Source organism: Solanum pennellii, chromosome 10, assembly GCF_001406875.1.
Source record: "Solanum pennellii chromosome 10, SPENNV200".
NCBI classification, from domain to species: Eukaryota; Viridiplantae; Streptophyta; class Magnoliopsida; order Solanales; family Solanaceae; genus Solanum; species Solanum pennellii.
Genome location: NC_028646.1, coordinates 5,812,973 through 5,838,688, shown reverse-complemented (window position 1 = coordinate 5,838,688; position 25,716 = coordinate 5,812,973). Strand labels below are relative to the sequence as shown.

The window sequence follows — 25,716 nt, the reverse complement described above, 5'->3', positions numbered from 1 at the left end:
TAACTAGGGTTTACGTGTTCCCCACAGGTTCATAACTTGATAATTCTAACTATAACAATTCTTTCCTAGTATCTTGCACTGATAGCTTCAATAGTTCACTGAAATTTATGTGAATGATCATGACAGCTCTTCAAATCCTATTCAGTCTGATTAGATATGTCACTGAAACAAAGTGATTCCGTTCTGTCTCTCTTTTCTTTTCGGATTCCGAGGATGAGCCGGCCGATCCTAACATCATTCATGCAAAGTGATAAGTTATGTATTTCTAAATCCTTGGTCCGGCATCTAGAAAATCTCACTCCGCACCTTGGTCTGGCTATGTGTGTTGCTATCCTAACCCTTATCCTTAGCTCATATTAAGCATAGTATTCGATATTTGACTAAGTTATTACTTCGTACCAATCAATACTAGTCTATTAGATAGTATACACTAAATCTATGTTCATAATTCTTTTCCTATTATCTACCTCCTTGGTCCGGCAAGTAGCATTAAGGCGAGTTCTAACGTTGGTCATCCGTTAAAAAGACTTCTAAGCGAAAAAATTATTAATACATGCAAGACACTATTCTAGAATTGTTATTTTAGTTAGGGGTTATCTCATTATTTGCCTATGGTTCCCACAACCCTAGTTATGGAGTTTAGTTACTCATGACCATAAACACAATATTCAAATATATTAAATAAGAGTTCATGTACTTACTTCAATGAGAAAGAGTAAAATCCAAAAGTTTGCTTGATTAATCACCAAAAATCACTTGCAAGAATTCTCAAAGTAATCAATAATCTCACAAAAAGCCTATGATTATCAAGAATCTCCCAATACAATGTTCACCAATACGGAGTTTTAATAATCTAAGAGTCTAACTATCGGGTGTCTAACCTCAAAAACGAGGTTTTCGAACTATTTATAAAAAAAAACCTAATTAAACAAGGATTCTAATTGCTCGAAATCTGCCAAAACGCGGCTGGGTCGACGGACCTCGCGACGGACCGTCGTGGTCACAACGGACCGTCATGGACTCCGTCGTCCCATACTTGTGCAATTTCTTCTGTTGCTCTCTTCATTCCCCTCGACGGTAAGTATGACGGACCGTCATAGGCACAACGGTCCGTCGAGGGTCTTCGTTCCAAAACACTTCAACTCTTGGAATCTGGGTACTGGGATCACTTCTCTGAACTTCACGATGAACCTGCAGGACGGACCGTCATAGCCACGACGGACCGTCACAAGCTACGTAATCCCACACTTGGTCAGACTTCCCCATCTTCCTTCAGCAGCTGCACTATGCTGCCACCTACGGACCGTCACAAGCACGATGGACCGTCATAAGCTCCGTAGGTGGTCTCTTCTGCATTTCTTCGCTCAAAATCTCCGCATTCAGCTTTGGACAGATTTCCTGCAAAACAAAGAGAAACTTATATAAAAATTAGCACAAAAAGGCTTTTCGGACACACTAAACTTAAGGAAAAAGTATTAATTTTACCGTGAAACCACGGTATATCCAGGATCTATCCCCTAGTCAAATTTATCCAATCATGCCTCCAGGTTTGTCTTCAAAAAATAAAAAATAATCCCTCCGTCCATTTTTAATTATCGTGGTTTACTATTTTAGAGTCAAACTATAAGAACTTTGACTAACATTTTACAATGTATTTTTTCATCATATTTATGTGCAAAAAATTGCTAGTTTTAGTATTTTTCGTATAGTTTTTGAATATCTAAATTTGTGGTTTAAACTATCTTATTAATGTAATCTAATTCAACTTTGAGAATTACTCAAATTAACTTTGAAAAAACACAACATGACATTAAAAGTGAACAAAGGGGGTAAAACCTTGTTTCATTGTATGCATTCATATACCATCTTTTATTTCTTTTTTGTTTTAGTTGGTTTCATGGAGCCTGGGTCATTGAACCGTAGTAGCAATGTGGTTGAGGCAATAAGGAATGAGATTGATAAAGAGCGTATCTGGAAAGAGATCATTGCAGAAGAGGCTTCTCAACTCATATAAAAAAAACAGATGTTGGAGTTGGAAGTAAGGAGAGACCTTATGATGGAAAGAGAAATAGCAATGTTTAGAGGAGACAGATTTGCTTCATTCTGCAAGAATCAGGCTGATTCCGTGTTGTTTAAGGAAAAGATGGGAATGGGCGTCTCTGTTGTGTCTACATATGACATGGATCACTTCTCAGAGGTTCCTTTTCACCACCGTGCTGTGGAACCAATAATTTCATCAGCGAACCAAAGTCCAAAGGTGGAGATTTTACAAGTGCAGCCCCTGGCGTTGGCGGACTTTTCTTGGTTCGTGTTTTTCTTTATTGTTGGCCATGTTTATTAATTCTTAAATATATGCTGAGTAGATGATTTTTTTATCTGTCAGTATTATTAGGACATTTGGCCTTAGTTCAGACATCAATTAGTAGTTTAGTCGTATTAGGATTGCATTAGTTAGTTCAGTAGCTAAAATTTATTTAGATTACTTTAGTTCAGTTCGTTTAGGATTCTTATTATTTTCCTTGTAACTCTATTAAATACGTTGCCTTCACTAATAAACATACTCTTCCAGTAGTATTTTGCAAATCTTACCTAGCTACAATAGTTGTTAGAGAGGCAGTGTCTAATAAAATAGCTAGCATAGTTGCTATTCTGGAAAAGAATGTTTTTAGGTAGTAACTTTTTTCTTTTGTTTCACTCTGTTTTTGTGGATGGACGGAATGGGTTAGAATGTTAATTTGGTATTTACTTTCAAGTTTGTGTAGTTTCTCAATCTCTCTTTCTTGAACACTGTTACTTTCATGTGTGTGTACTCCCCAAGCCGTTTAGTACAAGCTACTATTGCTTTAATGCATTCATTTAATATGCTTTCAGATAAAGATCTATAAACCATTTATGAGGTGTTTAAATTTTTGAACAATGCTTCTTTTGTTGTTGATAATACAGACTAAGCCTGACACGATTTTCTCTGGACCAAAACGAAAAGCTATAACACTGATTAAAGCGGTTGCTGACAAGCCTTCGTTTAGCAGTGATCCAGTGAGAATTGTTACACAGTGGAGTTGTGCACTTTGTCAGATATTTACTACAGATCAAGATTGCCTGAATATGCACTTCCAAGGAAAAAAACACAAACGCAAGGAGGCTGCTTTTAAAGAACACAAGGATGATAAAAACTGTAGAATTGGTTTTTTTTTTAAAGAAACCAAAACTTATGCAGCTTCTGGCACGTCCTTGCAATGATCTAATATCAGGGAAGAAATCAGAGAAAGAATCATCAAGTCCAAGCGATAATGATCCACCATCTTTGTTGATAGATGAAAGTGCAAATGACTTGAAAAAGAACACAACTCATGAAAAACAAAACAATGGAGAGTTCAAGTTTTTGTGTGGCACATGCAAAATAGGGACCTTCTCCGAAAAGATGATGGAGACTCAAAAGGTAGGAAAGAAGCATGTTCGGCATCTTCAAAAACTATTTGGAAAGGACAAAGATGCAGAGGAATGATTGTGTTAGCTTATTTTTTTAAAAAGGAAATCTGATGTTATCAGTATTACCTTTGGATCTATGTGGTATGGTTTTCTCATCTATTTTGTTGCAACTTTTTACCAACTAGTAGCTCATTGTGTTTTTTCATGGAAATTGCATTTCTTAAGTACCTTTTGATACATGTGATGTGATTTTGTTGGAATTAATGCATCAATGTTTAGTCTTCCAAAATTATCTCTTAATTTTTCAAGAGGTCTTTTTAGAAATTCATAATACATGTATCTAGTCAATTGTGGGACATGTATCTAGTTATTTGTGCAAGACTTTTGATTTACATTATTACTAGTATAAATAGAGATCTAGTTAATGATTGTAATCATCTCAAGTGGCCTTAAATAACCTATATAAAACTTGAACATTCTCTAAAAGATAGTATTCTTCTTTTACATTTCCTACAAATTGGTATCAGAGCAGGTTTTTGTTCTTAATCAAGGGTTAAGTGAAGGAATGAATATGAAATTTAAATTAAATGAAGGTATTGATTATTCAGTTGTTCTTACTCCATTTTTTATGGATATGATTTTGAATATTGGAAGATAAGAATAAGAAAAACATCTTAAAGCTTAAGATTTGTGGACTATTGTTGCAAATGAATTTGAACAACCAGACAATGATAGTGAACTTACAATAGTAGAGATAAAAAATCATGAAGTTTAGTATCGTCTAGATGCAAAATCTAGAGCAAAATTCAAATGGGAGTCTCAAGAGCATATTTTGTAAAAATTGCTACTTGTGAGACTAAAAAGGAAGCTTGGGAGTTTCTAGAAACCGAGGTGTACGGTGACGAAAAGGTACGCACTATAAATCTTCAAACTCTAAAAAAAAGATTTTCTAAACTTGAAGATGATAGAATCTGAAAAAATAGATGAATATTACACAATAGTCATGAATATTGTTTATGAAATGAAAAATCATTGTTATACAATTTCTGACAAACAAGTTATGGAAATGATTCTAATTAGTGTCACAGAAAAATATGAGTACATTATTGTTATCAGTGAGGAGACGAAAGATCTTTCTAAGCTTTCCATCAAACAGCTAGTTGGATCATTTCGTGCACACAAGAAGCAACATTATTTTCGTGATGATCAACCCAAAGAGACAGCTTTCCAGTCCTGAACTAATGAGAATCCTCAAAATTTCTCAATAAATCAATAGAAGAAGAATTTAAAGCCAAAAAAGAAGTAGGATCATGATGGTTCTTTCAAAAATGTTGAAGAAAAAGGTGAGAAAAACTCTAGTCTTTTTTTGTAAAGTTTGCAAAAAGACTAATCACATTGCAGAAAAATGTAAGTACAAAGGCAATCCCCAATGTAACTTTTGTAAAAAGTTTGGCCACATTGAAAAGGATTGCTCACACAAGAAATGGGAGCAGACAAATTTTTGTGAAAAACAGGAGGAAGAAAGGAAGAGACCATTTTCTTTGCTTCTAAATCTGATGCTTGAATAAAAAGAAATAAATGATATGTTGATAGTAGTTGTTGTAATCACATGACAGGAGATGAAAAGGATTTCCTCTACATTAATAACAACATCACTAATAAAGTGAGAATTGGGAATGAAGCCTTAGTTGATCCAAAAGTTAAAGGTACCATTTCGATTAACATGAAAGGAGCGGTAAGCAAATTCATGATGTCCTTTATTATCCTGACTTGGAAGAAAATTTTCTTAGTGTTGGTAAACTCATGGAAAATGGTTATTCTTTTGTGTTTAGAGATAATTATTGCAGGATTTAAAAATTCAAATCCAAATCAAGTCATTGTTGAAGTAAAGATGATAAAAAGAAACTTTTTTTTGCAATATCATTAAAATGCATTAAAAATGAAATTGTAGATGATTCATGACTTTGACACAAAAGATTTTGTCACTTCAATTTTCATGGTTTGAAGTTTCTCAATAAAAAAGACATGGTGCAAGGCCTTCCTTAGATACATACTGAGGTGAATCTATGTGAAAGTTGTATAATAGGAAAGCAACATAGAAGCCCTTTTCCAAAAGGGGTGTCGTGGAGAGCTAGTGTTTTTTTGGAACTAATCCGCACCGACATTTGCGGACAAATGAAGACTCCATTTCTTGAAAGTCAAACGTATTTTCTAATCTTTATCGATGATTTTTCAAGAATGTCTTGGGTTTATTTCTTGAAAAAAAAAAGTCAGAAGCATATTCTACATTCAAGAAATTTAAAGCCCTTGCCGAGAAGCAAAAAGTTACAGCATCAAAACCATTCGAAGTGATAGGTGAATACACAAGGTGAGAATTTGAAGGAAATTGCAAAAGCGAAGGCATTCAAAAGCAACTTACAGCAAGGTACACTCCTCAACAAAATGGTGTATCTTATAGAAGAAATAGAATAATTGTTGAAATGGCAAGAACTACGATGAATGAGAAAGGGTTGCCAAAATATTTTTAGGCAGAAGCAGTACATACAACAGTGTACATCCTTAACCGTTGCTCGACAAAGGCACTAAAGGACAAGACACCAGTTGAAGCTTGGAGTGGGATAAAACCTTCTGTAAGTCATTTAAAAGTTTGGGTGTATTTGTTATGCTCATATACCTACTGAGAAAAGAATAAATTAGATGAAAAGAGTCAAAAATATATATTTCTTGGTTATAGTGATGTGACAAAAGGATATAGGCTTCTCGATGTCAAAACTAACAAACTTGTTGTTAGTAAAGTTGTCATTTTTTATGAAACAACAGCATGAAATTGGAAGGATAAAAGGATAGAAAAAATTGTTATCATATCTTTAGATGTGTCAAATCAAGAAGAGGAAGATGTTCCTCCAGGGGGAGAAATCTGATATTCACAATATGAAGAACCACCTCCAAGAGGAACAAAAATGTTGAGTGACATCTACCAGAGATGTAGCTTTGCCGGTGTTGAGCCAGAAAATTATGAAGAATCAATGAAACATGATTTTTGGAAGAAATCCACGTAAGAAGAAATTCGAATGATTGAAAAAGATAATATTTGGGAGTTTGTGGCTTAACCCAGTGAAAAAGAAGTTGTAGTTTAAAATGGATTTACAAAATCAAACTCAACAAGGAAGGAGATATTCAAAAGCACAAAGCAAGGTTGGTTGCTAGAGGCCTCACGCAAAAACCAGGTATTGATTTTTATAAAATTTTCTCTCCAGTTGCTCGTCTTGAGTGAATAAGAACTGTAATTGTTTTTGTTGCACAAAAGAAATCAAAGATATTTAAACTTGAGTTATATTTACATTTCAAAATGGAAAACTTGATGAAGAGATTTATGTTGAACAACCTCGAGGATTTTTTATTCAAGGGGGATAAGAGAAGGTGTACACGCTAAAAAAAACCCTTTATGGGATGAAGCAAGCTCCAAGAGCCTGGTACAATGAAATTCATGTATATATATTTTTTGAAAAATAATTTTTAAAGAAGTAAAAGTGAAGTCACTTTGTATGTAAAGAAAGAACATGACAACATTATCATTATTTTTCTCTATGTGGATGATCTGCTCTTTATAGAAAATGATGTGAAGATGATGCGAAAATTCAAGCAAGATATAATGCAAGCCTATGAAATGAGTGATTTTGGGTTGCTAAATTATTTTTTGGGCATCGAAGTTTTCAAGTGAAAGAAGGAGTTTTCATTTCTCAAAAGAAGTGTACTAAAAGTATTCTTCAAAAATTTAAATTGATGGATCGCAAGTATGTGTCCATACCATTAATTAACACTAAATGAGAAGTTTAGAAAAGATGATGGAGAAAAGAAAGCTAATAGTTCACTTTATAGGAGCTTGATTGGAAATTTGCTATATCTTACTTTAACAAGGCTAGACATTATGTTTGCTGCTAGTTTATTATCCAGATTCATGCAAGAAACAAGCCAAGTGCATTTAGGAGCTGCAAAGTGTGTTCTCTGCAACTTGCAAGGAACAATGAATTATATAATAATGTACAAATTTGTTGGAGATTTGAACTTAATTGGTTATTCTGATAGTGATTGGACAAGAAGTATAGATGACATGAAGAGTACTCTGGTTATGCTCTCTTATTTGGATCAAGTATTTGTTCTTGGTTATCAAAAAAACAAAGTGTTGTTGCTCAATCCACTGCCGAAGCAAAATATGTTTCAGCAGCTAAGGTTACTTCTCAAGCTATTTGGCTTAGGAGAATATTTGAAGACATTGGTGAAAAACAAAACAGAAGGATTGTTCTGTATTGTGATAACAAATAAGTAATTGCAACTCTAAAGAATTCAGTTAACCATGAAAGATCAAAACATATTTCCATCAAGTATCATTTTATGAGAGAAGCACAAGAGAAAGGCGAAATTCAGTTGTATTATTGTCACCAAAGAACTTCTTAGAGAAAAAAATTTGCTATATTCGAGAACGCATTGGAGTTATCAAACAAATGCATTAGGGGGGGAGGGGGGGCGTTGGAATTAATGCATCAATTTTTAGTGTTCCGAAATTGTCTCTTAGTTTTTTAAGAGGTCTTTTAGAATTTCGCAATACATGTATCTAATAAATTGTGATACATGTATCTAGTTATTTGTGCAAGACCTTTCATTTACATTATTACTATTATAAATAGAGATGTAGTTGACTATTGTAATTATATCAAGTTGTCTTAAATAGCCTATAAAACTTGAAAATTCTCTAAAAGATAGTATTCTCGTTCTATATTTCCTACAGATTTGTATCTTTATCTATTTATGCAAAATGATCAAGTGCAGAAGACATCTATGAATGTTCTACGAATACATGTATATGTCTATGATTTGGTTAGATGTGTCACCTCTCTCTAAAGACAGGATTTTGGTTTATCTATTTCTTCTATGTTTTTAATTTCTCTTTATTTGTTGTTAAGAAAATCTGCAGGAATCTAAATAAACTTTTCTTTGTTACGAAACATTGCAGATTTTAACAACATTGTTTATGTATCTTCCATTCTTTTCTTTGCTTTTTAATTCTATATTCACCTTGTTTTTTTATATTTGTTCAAATGTATTTGATGTTGTTGTTTTACTGGTACACGTTATTTAAACTCACCATTGATTTTAAGAATTCTTCACATCATGAAGTTCTTGATAATGAATATATGTACCCCGTGAAATTTAAAATTCTATATATTTTGTGTATACTATAAATAGAGAAAGTAATACTAATATAAACAATATGAACTCTTACGTCTCTATTTATAGTGTTATATAGAGACATACAAAAGTTTAGGCATAAACATGTTACTGAGGTGTAAGGTTACAAGAATAATCATCATAAAGATGGAGATAATCTTCATAAAGGAGGAAAATGATAGAGATAATTAGTAAAAGTAACTTCTCAGTACATTAATGGATATAATTACTATAGTATTTTGTAATAATACTTGATTATTTCATACAAGATCATTAGTTACTGAGAAGCCAATACATATAAATTCTAGGAACAAATTAGTTTTTCCTCCTACCTGATAGAAAATAAAGTTGATAAAGAGAAACTTTTGTAATAATTAATCATCGGTAACAAAACCCTTTTGTTGATTTTAATAGTTGAATATTTGGGAAGCTTTATCACCTGATATTATTGATGAGAAATGAACTTCTTTTGTAAGGAAAAAACTTCAGTCGGATAAAACATGAAATTTAAATCACACTTCTTCACATTTGAAGGGTTGTGGTTGTTGTAAGAGTTGTAAATTTTTTGATGAATTGTGATTTTTTCAAAAAGTTATGAATTTTTCTTGGGAATTAAACACACAACACACACAAATAATCTAGAGAAAAGAGAAACGGAACACAAACGGGACACACAAGAATTTAACGTGGTTCGGTTTCCCTACTCCACGACTGTAACAGGAGGATTTTATTTCACTTGTGCTACTACAGAATTACAAATACAAGGATCATATTTATAGGAAAACCAAATGGTTAACCTAGGGTTTCAGTAATGGGTCGGGCCGGCTCACAAGCCTCCACAAAGCCCAACAATCTCCCACTTGGAGGCTTGAAGAATTTCAACTGTCATCCACTTAGAACACTTGTATGTCTAGTAATCTTTTTCAACTCTCTCCTGCTACAGCGGCCTTCTCATCAGTCAACTGAAAGGCCCGTTGAAGCTCCCCGAAGCTTCAACACATCAGTCACGGCTGAAACTGCCCTTGACTCGTCCTCGGTCCCTACCGGCTCCCACTTGAGACACGAACTGCCGGATCCTAGAACTCCCTGAGAACAAACACTCTCCATACTCAGCAAGAAATTTTCTGGAGACGTATCAACAGCTGGAATACTGGTTCTCTTGACCCACTGTCTTCTAGGAGCCTTGGCTGAAGCACGGCCGGTGCTCCCACTGCCACGAACGCCTCTGACTGGTCTTCCTGAACCTTTCCTTGCTCGTTCATCCTGAATCTGACCTGTGGCTCTGGGTTTCTTTCTTGCAAAGACAACCTTCTTCTGCCCACGAGATTCTGTGAACCGGACTTTGTTTTTCTTCTGAACTGGGACGGTCACTCCCTCAGACGGTAATCCGACAATATACAACGATCCTCTTTTTGTTCCACGAGCCATGACAAGATTGCCCCTCACGACCTTCCACTGCCCATTTCCGAACTTCACATGATGTCCCTGTTCATCCAACTGCCTAACAGAAATCAAACTTTTCGTCAAGCTTGGAACAACTCTGACATCCTTCAAGGTCCAGAAACCGACTGGCGTCTTCAGCACCATGTCACCCATGCCCGTAACATCAAGAGCTCTATCGTCTGCAAGCCTTACCTTTCCAAAGTCTCCAATAACCAGATTCTGCAATGCTTCACTGCTGTGGGTAGCGTGAAAAGAAGCACCAGAATCCATGACCCAGGAATCCACATTGCTCTCCGCGCAACAGATAAACAAATCCTCGTTGACGCTGTCTTCTGCAATGTTGACTTGTTTGTCTTTCTGGCATTGATTCCTGAAATGCCCCACCTCCTTGCAGTTCCAACATGTTACACCTGAGCCATCCCGAGCCTTTGACTGACTCCTTCTTCGGTTCCTGCTCCCACTACCTCTGTTATTTCCTCTGCCTCTGACGACGTTTAGCATATCACCTGATGATTCTCCAGAACTCCTTCTTCTGACATCCTCGCCAAGAACGAGATCACGAATCTTCTCAAAGGTGAATCCATTAGGTCCCACTGAACTGGCAACTGCTGTAACCGTTCCGGACCAACTGTCAGGCAATGATGATAACAGTAGTAAAGCTTGAACTTCATCATCGAACTTAATGCCAACTGACAAAAGTCTGGCTAAGATCGAATTCAATGAGTTGATGTGCTCGGTAACTGAACTGCCTTCCTTCATCTTTGTGTTCACCAACTCTCTAATCAGAAAAATTTTGTTTGCTGCAGATGGCTTCTCGTACATGTTAGACAAGGCTTCCAAGATGCCTTTCGCTGTCTTCTCCTTAAGAATGTTGAACGCAACATTCTTGGTCAACGAGAGTCGGATAACTGACATAGCTTTCCGATCCAAAACTGCCCACTCTGCATCAGACAATTTTCCTTGCTTGTCACCCAACACTACGTCCAAATCTTTCTGAACCAGCAAATCTTCAATCTGCATCTTCCACCAACTGAAATCTGTACCATCGAACTTCTCAATTCGGAACTTCCCATCTTCTGCCATCTCAAAGGACTTCGGCAATTCCCTTAACGGCGTCTACAGACAGCGGGCGGCGATTTGGACGATGCTCACGATCTGGACGCTCGCGGCTGGATCTGAGGCTCCTCGACGCGGCGGCCAACGGAACGGCGCGACGGACAGCACACGGACGACGGCTGTTCGCACCCTGCGCGGTTCTCCTAGCCGGCTGCTGCTTGAGGTTACCCACACGGTAACGGCGGCTACTCCTCCCTGCACACAGTTCTTCACACAAGAACCCTAGGTGACAATTTCTCACAGTTTGTGTTACAATGTTGTTGAAACCTCGCTCTGATACCAATTGTTGGGAATTAAACACACAACACACACAAATAATCTAGAGAAAAGAGAAACGGAACACAAACGGGACACACAAGAATTTAACGTGGTTCGGTTTCCCTACTCCACGACTGTAACAGGAGGATTTTATTTCACTTGTGCTACTACAGAATTACAAATACAAGGATCATATTTATAGGAAAACCAAATGGTTAACCTAGGGTTTCAGTAATGGGTCGGGCCGGCTCACAAGCCTCCACAAAGCCCAACAATTTTTTGATAAGGCACAATAAACACCTATCCGCACTAGTCTTTGTTGGCTATAATTAGAGGTTTCCCTCATTTTTCATTTACAAATTTTCTGGAATTCTACTCTTCTTTATCATGCACTTTAAAAAGACTCATGTGATTTCTGATGGAAAGAAAAGAACCAATGTGTGGAGGAGATAGATTGAAGATCCAGGATGAGGTCTTTGAGTAGATGATCTCAGAGGTTCCTTTCCCGTACCATGTCGGAGAATCAAAATTTTCAACATTGAATCGAAGTCCAGAGGTGGAGATTTTAGAAGAACAACCCCCTGGTTTTACACCTGCTTGTATCGTTACTTTAAATTGACCAACCAAACCTAGGAAATAATTCCCTGAACTAGTTAACAGTAAGAAAGAAAACGTTATCAATGGCAATAACTGAGTACTGGCATGGTTGAGACGAATCAGGAGAGATGATGCCTTGTAGGTTCCTAGCCCCAGACCGTTGTTCCTTGCTTTAGTACAAGCTACTATTGTTGTATTAATACATTCATTTAATGTTTATGAAATCGTCAATATGTTTAAATTTCTGAGAAGTACTTCCTTTGGTGTTGATAATACTGTTTGAATTAATGCATCAATATTTAGTCTTCCGAAATTGTCTCTTAGTTTTGCAAGAAGTCTTGTTAAAATTTTGTAATAAATGTATCTAGTGAATTGTGATACATATATCTAGTTATTTGTGCAAGATATTTGATATACATTATTACTAGTACAAATAGAGATGTAATTCATGATTATAATCATTTCAAGTGGTCTTAAGTAGCCTATATAAAATTTGAGCATTCTCTAAATATAATATTCTACTTCTATATTTCCTACAAATTGGTATCAAGAGCAGGTTTTCTTTCTTAATATGGGTTAGGTGAAGGAAAAAAATATGGCACCCAAAATAAATGAAGGCACTGATTCATCAGTTGTTCTTACTCCATTTTTGATGGATCAGATTTTGATTGCTCGAAGATAAGAATGAGAACACATTTGAAAGCTGAAGATTTGTAGACTATTATTGTAAATGGCTTTGAAGAGCCAGACAATGATGGTGACCTTACAACAGCAGAGATGAAAAACGTTCGGGCTAATTATCGTCAAGATGCAAAACTCTTGAGCAAAATTCAAATGGGAGTCTCAAGAGCATATTTTGCAAGAAGTGCTACTTGTGAGACTAAAGATGAAGCTTGGGAGCTTCTAGAAACCGAGTTGTACGGTGATGAAAAGGTATGCAGTATAAATCTTCAAACTCTTAGAAGAGAGTTCCGAAACATGAAAATAATAAAATCTGAAAAAATAGATGTATATTACACAATAGTCATGAATATTGTTTATGAAATGAGAAATCCTGGTGATACAATTTTTGACCAACAATTGTGGAAAAGATTCTACTTAGTGTCACAGAAAAGTGTGATTACATTGTTGCTATCATTGAGAAGACGAAAGATCTTTCTAACCTTTCCATCAAAGATCTAGTTGGATCATTTCGTGCACATGAGAAGCAAATATTTTTTTCGTGAAGATCAACCCAAAGAGATGACTTTTCAGTCCAGAACAAATAAGAATTCTCAATTTTTTTCAAAAAATCAACCGAAGAAGAATTCCAAGCCAAAAAGGAAGCAAGATCATGATAGTTCTTGCAAGAAGGTTGAAGAAAAATGTGATAAAAACTCTAGTCTTTTTTTTTGTAAAGTTTGCAAAAAGACTAACCACACTGCAGAAATATGTTGGCACAAAGTAAAGCCCCAATGTAACTTTTGTTAATAGTTTGTCCACATTGAGAAGGATTGCTGGCACAAGAAATGGGAGCAAACAATTTTTTGTGAAAAACGGGAGGAAGAAAGGGAAGAAAACCTTTTCTTCACTTATAGATCTAATACTTCAACAAAAAGCAACAAATGACATGTTGATAGTGGTTGTAGTAATCACATGACTGGAGATGAAAATGTTTTGCTTTCAATTAATAATAGTATCACTACTAAAGTGAGAATGGGGAATGAAGCCTTAATTGATGCAAAAGGTAAAGGTACGATTTCGATCAACATGAAAGGAAGAGGTAAGCAAATTCATGATGTTTTTTATGTTATTGACTCGGAAGAAAATTAGCTTAGTGTTGGTCAACTCATGAAAAAATGGTTATTCTCTTGTGTTTAGAGATAATTATTTTAGGACTTATGATAAAATTGATCCAAATAAAGTCATTGTTGAAGTAAAGACGAAAAAAAGACATTTTCTTTGCAATTTCATTACAATGCATTAAAAATGAAATTGTAGATGACTCATGCCTTTGGAACAAAAGATATTGTCACTTGAATTTTCATGGTTTGAAGCTTTTCAAGCAAAAAGACATGACGCAAGGCCTTCCTGAGATACGTACTGAGGTGGATCCATGTGAAAGTTGTATAATTGGAAAGCAACAAAGAAAATCTTTTTCAAAAGGAGTGTCTTTGAGAGCAAGTGTACTTTTGGAACTAATCCATACCGACATTTGCGGTCTAATGAAGAATCCATCTCTTGGAAGTCAAAGGTATTTTCTAATATTTATTGGTGATTTCTCAAGAATGACTTGTGTTTATTTCTCGAAAGAAAAGTCGGAAGTATTTTCTACATTCAAAAAATTTAAAGTCCTTGTTGAAAAGCAAAAAAGTTACAACATCAAAATCATTCACAATGATAGAGGAGGTGAATATACAAGTGAAGAATTTGAAGAATATTGCAAAAATGAAGGCATTCAAAAGCAACTTACAGCAGGGTACACTCCTCTACAAAATGGTGTATCTGAAAGAAGAAATAAAACAATATTTGAAATAGTCAGAACTATGATGAATGAGAAAAGGCTGCCAAAATACTTTTGGGCAGAAGCAGTACATACATCTGTGTACATCCTTAACAGGTGCCCGACAAAGGCACTATAGGACAAGACACCTGAAGCTTGGAGTGGAATGAAACCTTTTTTAAGTCATTTTAAAATTTTCGGGTATATTTGTCATGTTCATATAACTGGTGAGAAAAGAACAAAATTATATGAAAAAATTCAAAAATATATATTTCTTGGTTATAGTGATGTGACAAAATGAAATAGGCTTCTCGATGTTAAAACTAACAAATTTGTTGTTGGTAGAGATGTCATTTTTTATGAAAAACAACATGGAATTGGATGGACAAAAAGATAGAGAATACTGTTATTATATCTTTAGATGTGTCAAATCAAGAAGAGGATGAGAAAGAGGAAGATGTACCTCAAGGGGGAGAAATTCCAGATTAAGATGATGAAGAACCGCCTCCAAGATGAACAAAAATATTGAGTGTCATTTATCAAAGATGTAACTTTGCCAGTGTTGAGCCAGAAAATTATGAAGAAGAAATAAAGTATGATATTTGGAAGAAAGCCATGGAAGAAGAAATTCGGATAATTGAAAAAAATACTTCGGAGCTTGTAGGTATACCCAGAGAAAGAGAAATTGTAAGTCTAAAATGAATTTAGAAAATCAAACTCAATTAGGAAGGAGATATTCAAAAGCACAAAGCAAGGTTGGTTGCTTGAGGATTCACGCAAAAACCAGGTATTGATTTTTATGGAACTTTCTCTCAGTTGCTCGTCTTGAGACAATTAGAACTGTAATTGTTGTTGCTGCACAAAAGAAATGGAAGATATTTCAACTTGATGTTAAATCTGCATTTCTAAATGGAAAACTTGATGAAGAGATTTATGTTTAACAACCTCAAGGATATTTTGTTCGAGGGGAAAAGGTGTACAAGCCAAAAAAAAGCTCTTTATGGGCTGAAGCAAGTTCTTAGAGCCTAGTATAATGAAATTGATACATACTTTCTGAAAAATAATTTTCAGAGAAGAAAAAGTGAAGCCACTTAGTATGTGAAGAAAGAACATGACAACATTATCATTATTTATCTTTATGTGGATGATCTGCTCTTTACCGAAAATGATGTGAAAATGATGCAAAAATTCAAGCAAGATATGATGCAAGCCTATGAAATGAGTGATCTTGTGTTGCTAAAGTATCTTTTGGGCGTCGAAGTTTCTCAAGTGAAAGAAGAAATTTTTATTCCTCAAAAGAAGTATACTGAAAGTATTCTTCAAAAATTCAAAATAATGGATTGCAGGTCTGTGACCATACCATTAGCAGCAAATGAGAAGTTTAGAAAAGATGATGGAGAAAAGAAAGCTAATAGCTCACTTTATAGGAGCTTGATTGGAACTTTGCTAATCTTACTTCAACAAGTCACACATTATGATTCATGCAAGAACCAAGCCAAGTGCATCTTGGAGCTGCAAAGCGTGTTCTATGCTACTTGCAAGGAACAGTTGATTATGGAATAATGTATAAATTTGGTGGAGATTTAAACTTAATTGGTTATTCTGATAGTGATTGTGTCGGAAGTATAGATGACATGAAGAGTACTTGTGGTTATGTTTTCTTATTTGGATCAAGTATTTATTCTTGGTAATCAAAAAAGCAAAGTGTTGTTGGTCATCCATTGCCGAAGTAGAATATGTTTCCGCAGCTAAGGCTACTTCACAAGCATTTGACTTAGGAGAATATTTAAAAACATTGGTGAAAAACAAAAAAGAGGGATTGGTTTGTATTGTGATAACAAATCAGCAATTGCAACTGCGAAGAATTCAGTCAACCATGAAAGATCAAAGCATATTTCTATCAAGTATAATTTTATCCGAGAAGCACAAGAGAAAGGCGAAATTCCGTTGCATTATTGTAAGACAGGAGAACAACTTGTTGACATCTTCACAAAAGCACTTCCTAGAGAAAAAATTTGTTATCTTCGAGAATGCATTGGAGTTATCAAGCAAATGCATTAAGGGGGAGTGTTGAAATTAATGCATCAATGTTTAGTCTTCTCAAATTGTCTCTTAGTTTTTCAAGAAGTCTTTTTAGAATTTTGTATTGAATGTATCTAGTAAATTCTGATACATGTATCTAGTTATTTGTGCAAGACCTGTGATTTACATTATTACTAGTATAAATAGAGATGAAGTTGATGATTGTAATCATCTCAAGTGGTGTTAAGTAGCTTATATAAAACTTGAGCATTCTCTTAATATAGTATTCTTCTTCTATATTTCCTACAACTACAGGATAAGTCTGAAACGGTTTCCTCTGGAGGAAATCGAAAATCTATAATTCTAGTTAAAGAGGTTGATGACAAACCTTCATTAAGCAGTACTAGTGCTCTAACAAAAAATGTTACGGAGTGGTTATGAACTTTGTCCGGTATGTACTACAAGTCAAGATGGCCTGAATGACCACTTCAAGGAAAAAAATACAAACGCAAGGTGGCTGCTTTAAGAGAACACAAGGACGACAAAAACTGCAGCATTAATCTTTTCCCCAAGAAACCAAAACTTATGCAGCCTGTGGAACGTCCTTGCGCTGGGGAGAAATTAGAGGAAGGATCATCAGCTACAAACGATACCGATCCACCATCCTTGATGACAGATGACAGTGCAAATGACTTGGGTAAGACTGTAGCTGATGGAAAACAAAACTACAGGGAGTTCACATTTTGGTGTGACACACGCCAAATCGAGACCTTCTCTGAAATAGTGATGGAGTCACATAAGATCGGAAAACACACAAACGCAAAACAAAAAGGGCAGAATTGGTCTTTCACCAATGAAACCACAATCCATCCAGTTTGGGGAACACTGTTGCGATGATCTGATATAAGGGAAGAAATTAGAGGAAGGATTATCAGGTAAAAACGATAACAATCACCAAGGTTTTATTGACAAGGACAAGCAGTGTTAATTACATATGACAAGGACTGATTGTGTTGAGTAAAGTTGTGTCAACTAACTAGTAGCTTATTTTTGTTTTCAAGTAACCAGTATTGTCTTTGATAATCATTAATGTGGTTTGATTTGTCTTTATATCTATTTTGTTGGTCCTGTCTACCAACTAGTACCTCATTTTTTTTGTTTAAGGAAATTGGATTTATCAATAATATCTTTTGATACATGTGGTGTGATTTGTTTTGTGTTTTAAACAGGTTGGAATGGAAAATGAAGAGCTATGACTTTTCTGAATAGGTCTCATTTTTCTGAAAAGGTGTGACTTTTATGAAGAGATATGACTTTCCTGAAGAGGTGTGACTGTTCTGAAAAGGTGCGACTTTTATGAAGACTTGTGAATTTTCTTAAGATAGGTGACTTTTATAAAAAGTTGCAACTTTTATGAAAGACATAATACATATATTGGACCCTAAACTTGGATTCAAATTTTAACTTTGACCTCCAACTTTCATCCTGCACAAACAAACACTTTAATTGTCCAACTTTTAAATAAATAAACACATGAGTTCTACATGACACAATACACGTAGGACATCACATAGGAAAAAAACTGACATGTAGGATTACATGTAGTACATCTGTGTCTATTTGTTCAATTTTATACAAGTTTAAGTGTCTATTTGTGCACATCTAAAGTTGAAGGACATAAATGTGATTTGAAGTCAAGTTAAAGAGCACATTTATGTTTTATTCCTTTATGAAAGGTTATGATTTTTGACTTTTTCAAGGAGTTGTGACAATTACAATAAGGCACAATAAAAGTATTCACACTACCCTTTGTTATCTATAAATAGAGGGGTATTATCTTATTTTTCAATAATGAATTTTTAAATTACTTTTTCTTCTTCTGCACAAATAAATATGTACTTTGCTCCCGTTGAGTTCGCTTACACCATTATTTTTTGTACCGATATACTGGTGAGTAAAATCTTTCTATTCTGGAAAGATATATTTCCATAACATCGGATACTTGCGGCTAATAATTTCTTTAAGAACACACTATGCATTCAGTATCGGGACTCGATTTTCTTCTTCTTCTTTTTTTCAATTTATTGTTACAGAGTCTATTTCAAAGTTTTTAAAGTGTTTTACTAATACAGATTGGACAACGATTTGTCTCTATATCTATTTTCGCAAAATAATGTTAGTATTAATCATCCAAGATGTGAATATATATATTGGTTAGATCTGTCATCTCTCTTTAAGCCAGGATTTTCATTTACTATCGCTTCAATTTAATGTTCAAAAACTTTTAGGAATTTAAATGAACTTTTCTTGGTCATGAGACATTCAAGTATATTTTGTGTTGTTTGTTTAAGTATACACATTATTTAAACACATAATTGATTTTAAAAATTCTTCACATTATGAAATTTTTGAGAATGAATTGTAACAATTATTGCTAAGCTTTATGAGGTGATTATTGTTGGGTTTTAAAAGGTTTTAAACAGAAATGAAGTATTTTTCCCAAAAGATATAATTTGAATAGAATCTTTTCATATTAAGGGTTGATTATGATTTTTCTCAATGTGAATTTATTGAAAGATTGTGATTTTTCTAATAAGACACAATAAACATCTTTTTTACTATTCTTTATTGGATATTAATAGAAAAGTTTTCTCTCAATCTTTCATATACAAATTTTTGTGATATTCTCTATTCTCTTCTTGAACCTTTAAAAGATGTCTATAGTACCGTTGAATATTATTTAAATCGGTTTTCTTAAATAATAACATGATAGAAAAGGAAGAAGGTTACACTGTATTAATGTCATTTTAATTAATGAAGCTTATATTACTCCCTCCATCCTATTTTATATGACATTCTTTTCTATAATTAGTTATTCCATAATACTTGTTATTCCGTAAAATCAATGTATAAATTATTATATTGTTCCTTTTTTACCCTTGTGAGTTATTAGCCTTGAAAATATACATTTGATCAGCGTAAAAAAGCAAAATAAATTATTCATGTTCATTGGTTAAATTAATTGATCTAAATAAATTAATTCATATTCATTCATTGAAAACTTTGGTTCCAAAAAAATTAAATAAAGATAGAGTGATTAAGTTACATAATGCAAAATAAAAAGGTGACATATAAAAAGATACAGAGGGAGTAATAAATAAGACAACCAAAGAGATTCTGGCTATGATTAATTTAACCAAAAGATGAGGAAAAAAGAATTAAAAGAATCCATGATGATCATAACCAAAAACATGGTTATGAGGATAATTTGAAACATCCATAACAGGCTTGAAAAATGATTTATAATTACTATTCTCAACCATAATATTGCTTGCATGAGTCATCACATTCTCTTTTAAGTCTTCCAAAGAATTTTTTAATTGCTCAAGCTCATGGTAGGCAAGTTCACCTAAAGGGGTTTCCCACCAATATTGACTTTCACAATTTTTACTCAGTTGATCAAATGCTTCACTCTTTTCTTCTCAACATCAAATTCATCAAGAAATTGAGTGAGTTGCAAGTTGAGCTCACAAACATTAACATCATGTTTATTATGAGACTCCAAAAAAAAATGAGGTGGATTATTGGATATTGGATGAGTACTTCGTGAAAGAAACTTATCGATAATGGACTCAACATTAGTGTAGCCAAAGGAGTAAGCTTTTCTCGCAGGGGAGAAAACAATTATGGTAATTTCAACCCCACATAGCGTACATAGTTCACTAGCTTTCTTGAAAAGTCCTGAACGACGTTTAGAGAATGTGACTTGGAGCTGTTTCTTGACTTCTATTTTGGCAATTTTGATCTTCTGCCTACCCATGCTTGGCTTCTTTTCCATGTATAAAATAACAAAAACAATTCTTCTTAGAAAGGAATAAGAAGCATTGCAAGTGTAAACATGTACTAGTTAAAGGTGCTTTGGAATTTACTCCGCAAGCTTGCTACATAAACTCTGTAAATATTTTTACTATATCTTTCTTACATAGCTGATCATGTGTGTGTTGATTTGGGAGTTACAATATAAAAATTTAAATGTCTTAATTAATGCATGGATAAAGGGAAACTCAATGCACCTTAGTTGGCATCATCAAAATCAAAAATATTTTACATATATCCCTTAATGAATAGTCAACCCTTCTATAAGTTGGTCTTAACGAAGCTAGTGAGGCTATCTTTTTTTTTTTCTTAAAAGCTTAAAGTGTTTGATCAATCTTTTAACATATTTTTGAGTAGTAGCAAAAGTACCATTCACAAGTTGAAAAAGTAGTTTCTCCCTAATATCACTTTTTGAAAATTTGGTCGAGCATAAAATATTGCTCTAATATTAATAAAAATATTTTTTTTTTCAAATTGATTATTCGAATATATACAAACTTCTATTCTCTAAAAAAAAAAACTTTGAAAGAGTACTTTTTTAAAAAAAAAATCAAAATAAAGAAATATTGGTGGTATGATCAAACATGCTATAATCATTACCATGATAATCAAAAGGGTGAGTAACCTCTTAAAAGTAAATGATTATAAAGAATTAGTGAAACAGGTCACAACCAATAAATATATGATTGGATTTAAGTTTTAATTTTTATACAATTAATGAATTTTCAATATAGAGATAGACATATATTACTTTATAGGCTTTACTTTATAAGGGCATATAACTTAAATTTTATGTCGTTAAATTAGAAATCGATCATTTATTGCATATTAGAGAGTTGTAAGCTCAAGTCGAATTTGTCAATTCTTTTACACTGAAACCTCACTAAATTAATACTTGGTTAATTAATAATCTCTCTAAGATAATAGCTTTCTCAGATCTCGACTTAGACCACTAAAGAAAATCACCCATTTCGATAAGATATTACGATAATATATTTTCAAAAGACCTCTATGTAAATATATGATTTCATTAATGAAGGAATATTTATTGTATTCAAGTGTTAAGGGAATACATGGGAGATATATATAGGAGATATAGGAAGGAGTACTAATCCTAATAGGACTAGAATTAAGGAGTACTAATCCTAATAGGACTAGGATTAGTACACAGTAAATACTAATATTATTTTATACTATTTATTTAATACTATCTGTTATTATCCCCCCTCAAGCTGAGCTGAGCGGAAGCGAACGGAAGCTTGGAACTGAGGTAATCGTGCTGTCGGCTCGGGAGAGGCTTGGTGAGAATATCAGCCGGTTGTTCTTCAGTGGGTACATACTGCACAGTCATGGTGCCGGCCTGAACTTCATCGCGAACAAAGAGACAATCGGTATCAACATGCTTCATTCTGGTGTGTAGGACGGAATTCTTGGCCACACAGATGGTTGATTTGTTGTCACAATAGAGAGCAGGAACAGTGTGAGTGGCGCGGAGTTCGCGAAGAATATATGTGACCCACATGGTCTCAGCAGCAAGAAGAGCAAGGGCGCGGTATTCAGCTTCAGTCGAGGACCGAGAGACCTTGGGTTGTTTTTTTGTACACCAGGAGATCAGGTTCGGCCCCAAAAAAACGAGAAACCCCGATGTAGATTTTCTGTCATTTTTATCATTCGCCCAATCTGAATCTGAGAAACCCCGAAGCTCCAAGTCCCCGGGTCGAATGAGTAAACCACGACCAAGAGTGCCAAAAATGTACCTGAGAATGCGTTTTAGACAATGGTAATCATGTTCACTTGGTTGATGCATGCGCTGAGCAACTCGGTTGACAGCAAACTGGATGTCAGGACGGGTAATGGCCAGATACTGTAGAGCCCCAATGAGGCTGCGGAAGTGGGTGATATCGGCAAAGGGGGTGTCGGCTCCATTCGTAGACGAAGAGACTGCCATCGGTGTTGGTTGACTGGTGCATTTTTCCAGTCCAGCTTTCTGCAACAGATCTCGAGCATATTTTGACTGATGAAGAAACAAGCCGCTGCCTGTCCGAGAAACCTCCATTCCCAGAAAATAATGTAACGGGCCAAGGTCCTTCATTTTGAAGGTAGTATGCATAGCTCGAGTGACATCCTGAATGAGAGCTGCAGTAGAGCCTGTAATAATGATATCATCTACATAGACAAGAAGAATGACTGTACCGTGTGCTGAATGTCGAGTAAACAGACTCGTGTCGTGTACGCAACACGTGAAGCCGAGTCCCTGGAGGAACGTTTTCAGACGTGTGTACCAAGCACGGGGGGCTTGCTTGAGCCCATACAGAGACTTCTGGAGTTTGCAAACATGTTGAGGGAAGCGGGGATCAACATAGCCCGGTGGTTGCGTCATGTAGATAGTTTCATCAAGCATGCCATGAAGAAAAGCATTGGAAACATCCAACTGATTGATGAGCCAATTGTTGCGCACGGCGAGTGACAGTACCAGGCGAATGGTTTCCTGCCGAATAACAGGACTGAATGTCTCGGAGTAATCAAGCCCATACTCCTGATTGTAGCCTTTAGCAACCAAACGAGCCTTGTACCTGGAAATACTGCCATCCGCATTGTGTTTAATTTTGTACACCCATTTACAGCCCACTGGGTGCCGCCCATGGGGCTTAGGTACAAGAACCCAAGTTTTCTGATCAGTCAAAGCCTTAAACTCGTCATCCATAGCATGACGCCAATAAGCATTTTTTGAGGCAACAGAGTAGGTTGTTGGTTCACTATCGGGAAGGGGTGTATTTGGTAGTATGGTAGCCTGAAAGGTTTTGGGTTTAAAGATACCGGCTTTGCCACGGGTTAACATGGGATGAGTATTGGGGGGTGGCACGGGCGGTGGTGATTCGGGGGTGGCCGGGAAGGACCCAAAACGGATCGGGCTGGAGATGTTGTGGGTATGGGGTGGTTCGGGTTGGTTGTGAGTGTGGGTGGTGGTTGCGGGTGTATTGTGGGTGACGGTCGAAGGGGTGATGAGGGGTGGTTGGGTAGTGGGTGGAGGTGTGGGGGAAGGTGGTGAGGGACCCTGTGAGTATGTTGGAAAAAGGGGAAGGACGCCAATGAATGATGTATTTGTGGAGGAGGAAATAGACTCGTAGGGAAACTCATTTTCGACAAATTTGACATGACGAGATATGTAGACTTTATGAGTTTGTGGGTCAAGACAGCGATAACCCTTGGAGGTAGGATGATAGCCCAAAAAAATACAAGGACGGGATCGGGGTTGTAATTTGTGAGTAATATGAGGGCGTAGCCAAGGGTAGGCAAGACACCCAAAGACGCGGAGGTTGGTATAATTGGGAAGTTCTTGGTAAAGGAGTTGATAGGGTGATTTGTTGGAGAGAGTGTGACTGGGCATTCTGTTAATGAGGTAGTTTGCGGTGGCTAGAGCTTCTACCCAAAAGGAGACAGGGAGATGAGATTGATGTAGAAGAGTAACCACCGTTTCAATGAGATGGCGATGCTTACGCTCAGCCACCCCATTCTGTTCGGGAGTGTATGGACAGGAGGTTTGATGTATAATTCCAAGGGATTGCAGAAACTGGCCAAAGATGTTATTGACATATTCCTTTCCATTGTCACTTCGAAAAAGTTTAACATGAGAATTGAATTGTGTTTTAACCATTTTTTCAAAAGTGACAAAGGTGGTGTATGCCTGTGATTTGTGTTTTAGTGGGTACAACCAAGTGTATTTTGTAAAATCATCCACAAAACAAATATAATAGCGAAAACCAGCAAATGAAGGAACAGCAGTAGGACCCCATAGGTCAGAATGAATAAGTTGAAAAGGTCCAGTTGTACGCTTCTCAGATAAAGTAAAATGTAATTTATGAGATTTAGCAATTGAACAGGAGTCACAATTGTTTACATGAATGGAAGAAAAACCTAATTGAGACATTAAAGAATTTATTATTTGAGTAGACGGGTGACCCAGACGACTGTGCCACAACAGACTGTGGCCATCAGCCGAAAGAGCCACCGGAGCCACAGGAACGCTTTCTGAAACTGGGTGGGCAGACGAACTTGTGCCAGGAAGAACGTACAGACCATGCTCACAGGGGCCCTGAAAAATCACCCTCTTGGTAGTATTGTCTAGGATCTGAAAATCATTAGAGGTGAACAAGAGTGAGCAATTATTGTCTTTTGTGAATTGGTGAACTGAAAGGAGATTGGATTTAATAGAAGGGACGTGGGTAAGGTTACCTAGGTGAAAGATAGCGGTGGGGGTTTTAATGGTACCCGTGCCAGTGTGAGAAATATTAAGGGACTCACCGTTGCCAACAGTAATACCATTGGAGCCATGATATGGATTTGGAGCGTTAAGCTTGGATAGATCAGAAGTAACGTGCATGTTGGCCCCAGTATCCAACAGCCATTCAGAGGAAGGGCCGGCTTGAGATGCATAATTGGCACGGTTATCACTATTTCGGCTCTCCTCATACCGAAACCAGCAACGAACAGCGGTGTGTCCTGTTTTCTGACAGATTTGACAAGTTGGACGATCCCGCTCGTAAGTGCCCTGCCCGCCGCTGGAAGATGACTGCCCGCCGCTGCCGAAGGAGTGCAGGCTGTTGTTGCTGCCGTGCTGCTGACCGTCGTACGGCGGACGACTGCCCTGCCGACCGCCGCGCCCGCGGCCTCCGCTGTTTCTGCCGTAGCCGCCGCGGCTCCCCTGCCGGCCGCCACCACGCCCCCCGCGATAGTTCTGGCTTGCGGTGAGGGCGGTGGCCGGCTCCATAACAGCGGCTTCTCGGAGAAGAAGTTTGCTCTCCAGATCCACGTTGATTTCTTCACTTTTTAGCCACGAGGAGAGAGTATCCAGGTCAACGGGCGTTGGACTGATGCGAACCGCCTGTTTAATGGAGGAGTAAGCTGATGGGAGCCCCCGAACGACGCACATGACGAGATCTTTTTCGGGAATGATTTCGTTCACGGTGTCGAGGGCTGTGATGATGGTGGAGACCTCGTCTAAATACTCCGCCATAGTTTTCGTGCCTTTGGTAATTGTGTGGAGACGATCACGCAATTGAAAAATATGAGAGTGGGAAATTGATGCATAGCGTGTTGCGAGGGCCGTCCACAGGGCTGAAGCAGTTGTGTAGGATCGGACGTGTTTCTGAACCGTGGGAGAGATGACCGCAATCAAACATGATCGGATCTGGCCATCCACGGCTTTCCAGGCGGCATGGGCCGGATTGGTTTTTTCTGATTTGTCCGTGGCGGTGATGACTGCCGGC

General features: G+C 36.4%; 3 pseudogenes; 2 read left to right on the top strand and 1 right to left on the bottom strand.

Annotated features, from left to right (window-relative positions):
* The first annotated feature begins 2,023 nt into the window (after positions 1 to 2,023).
* Positions 2,024 to 3,505, top strand: LOC114074456 (annotated as a pseudogene).
* Positions 3,506 to 11,890: 8,385 nt separating this feature from the next.
* Positions 11,891 to 17,561, top strand: LOC114074455 (annotated as a pseudogene).
* Positions 17,562 to 19,791: 2,230 nt separating this feature from the next.
* On the bottom strand, positions 19,792 to 20,411 carry LOC114074454 (annotated as a pseudogene).
* Positions 20,412 to 25,716: the final 5,305 nt, after the last annotated feature.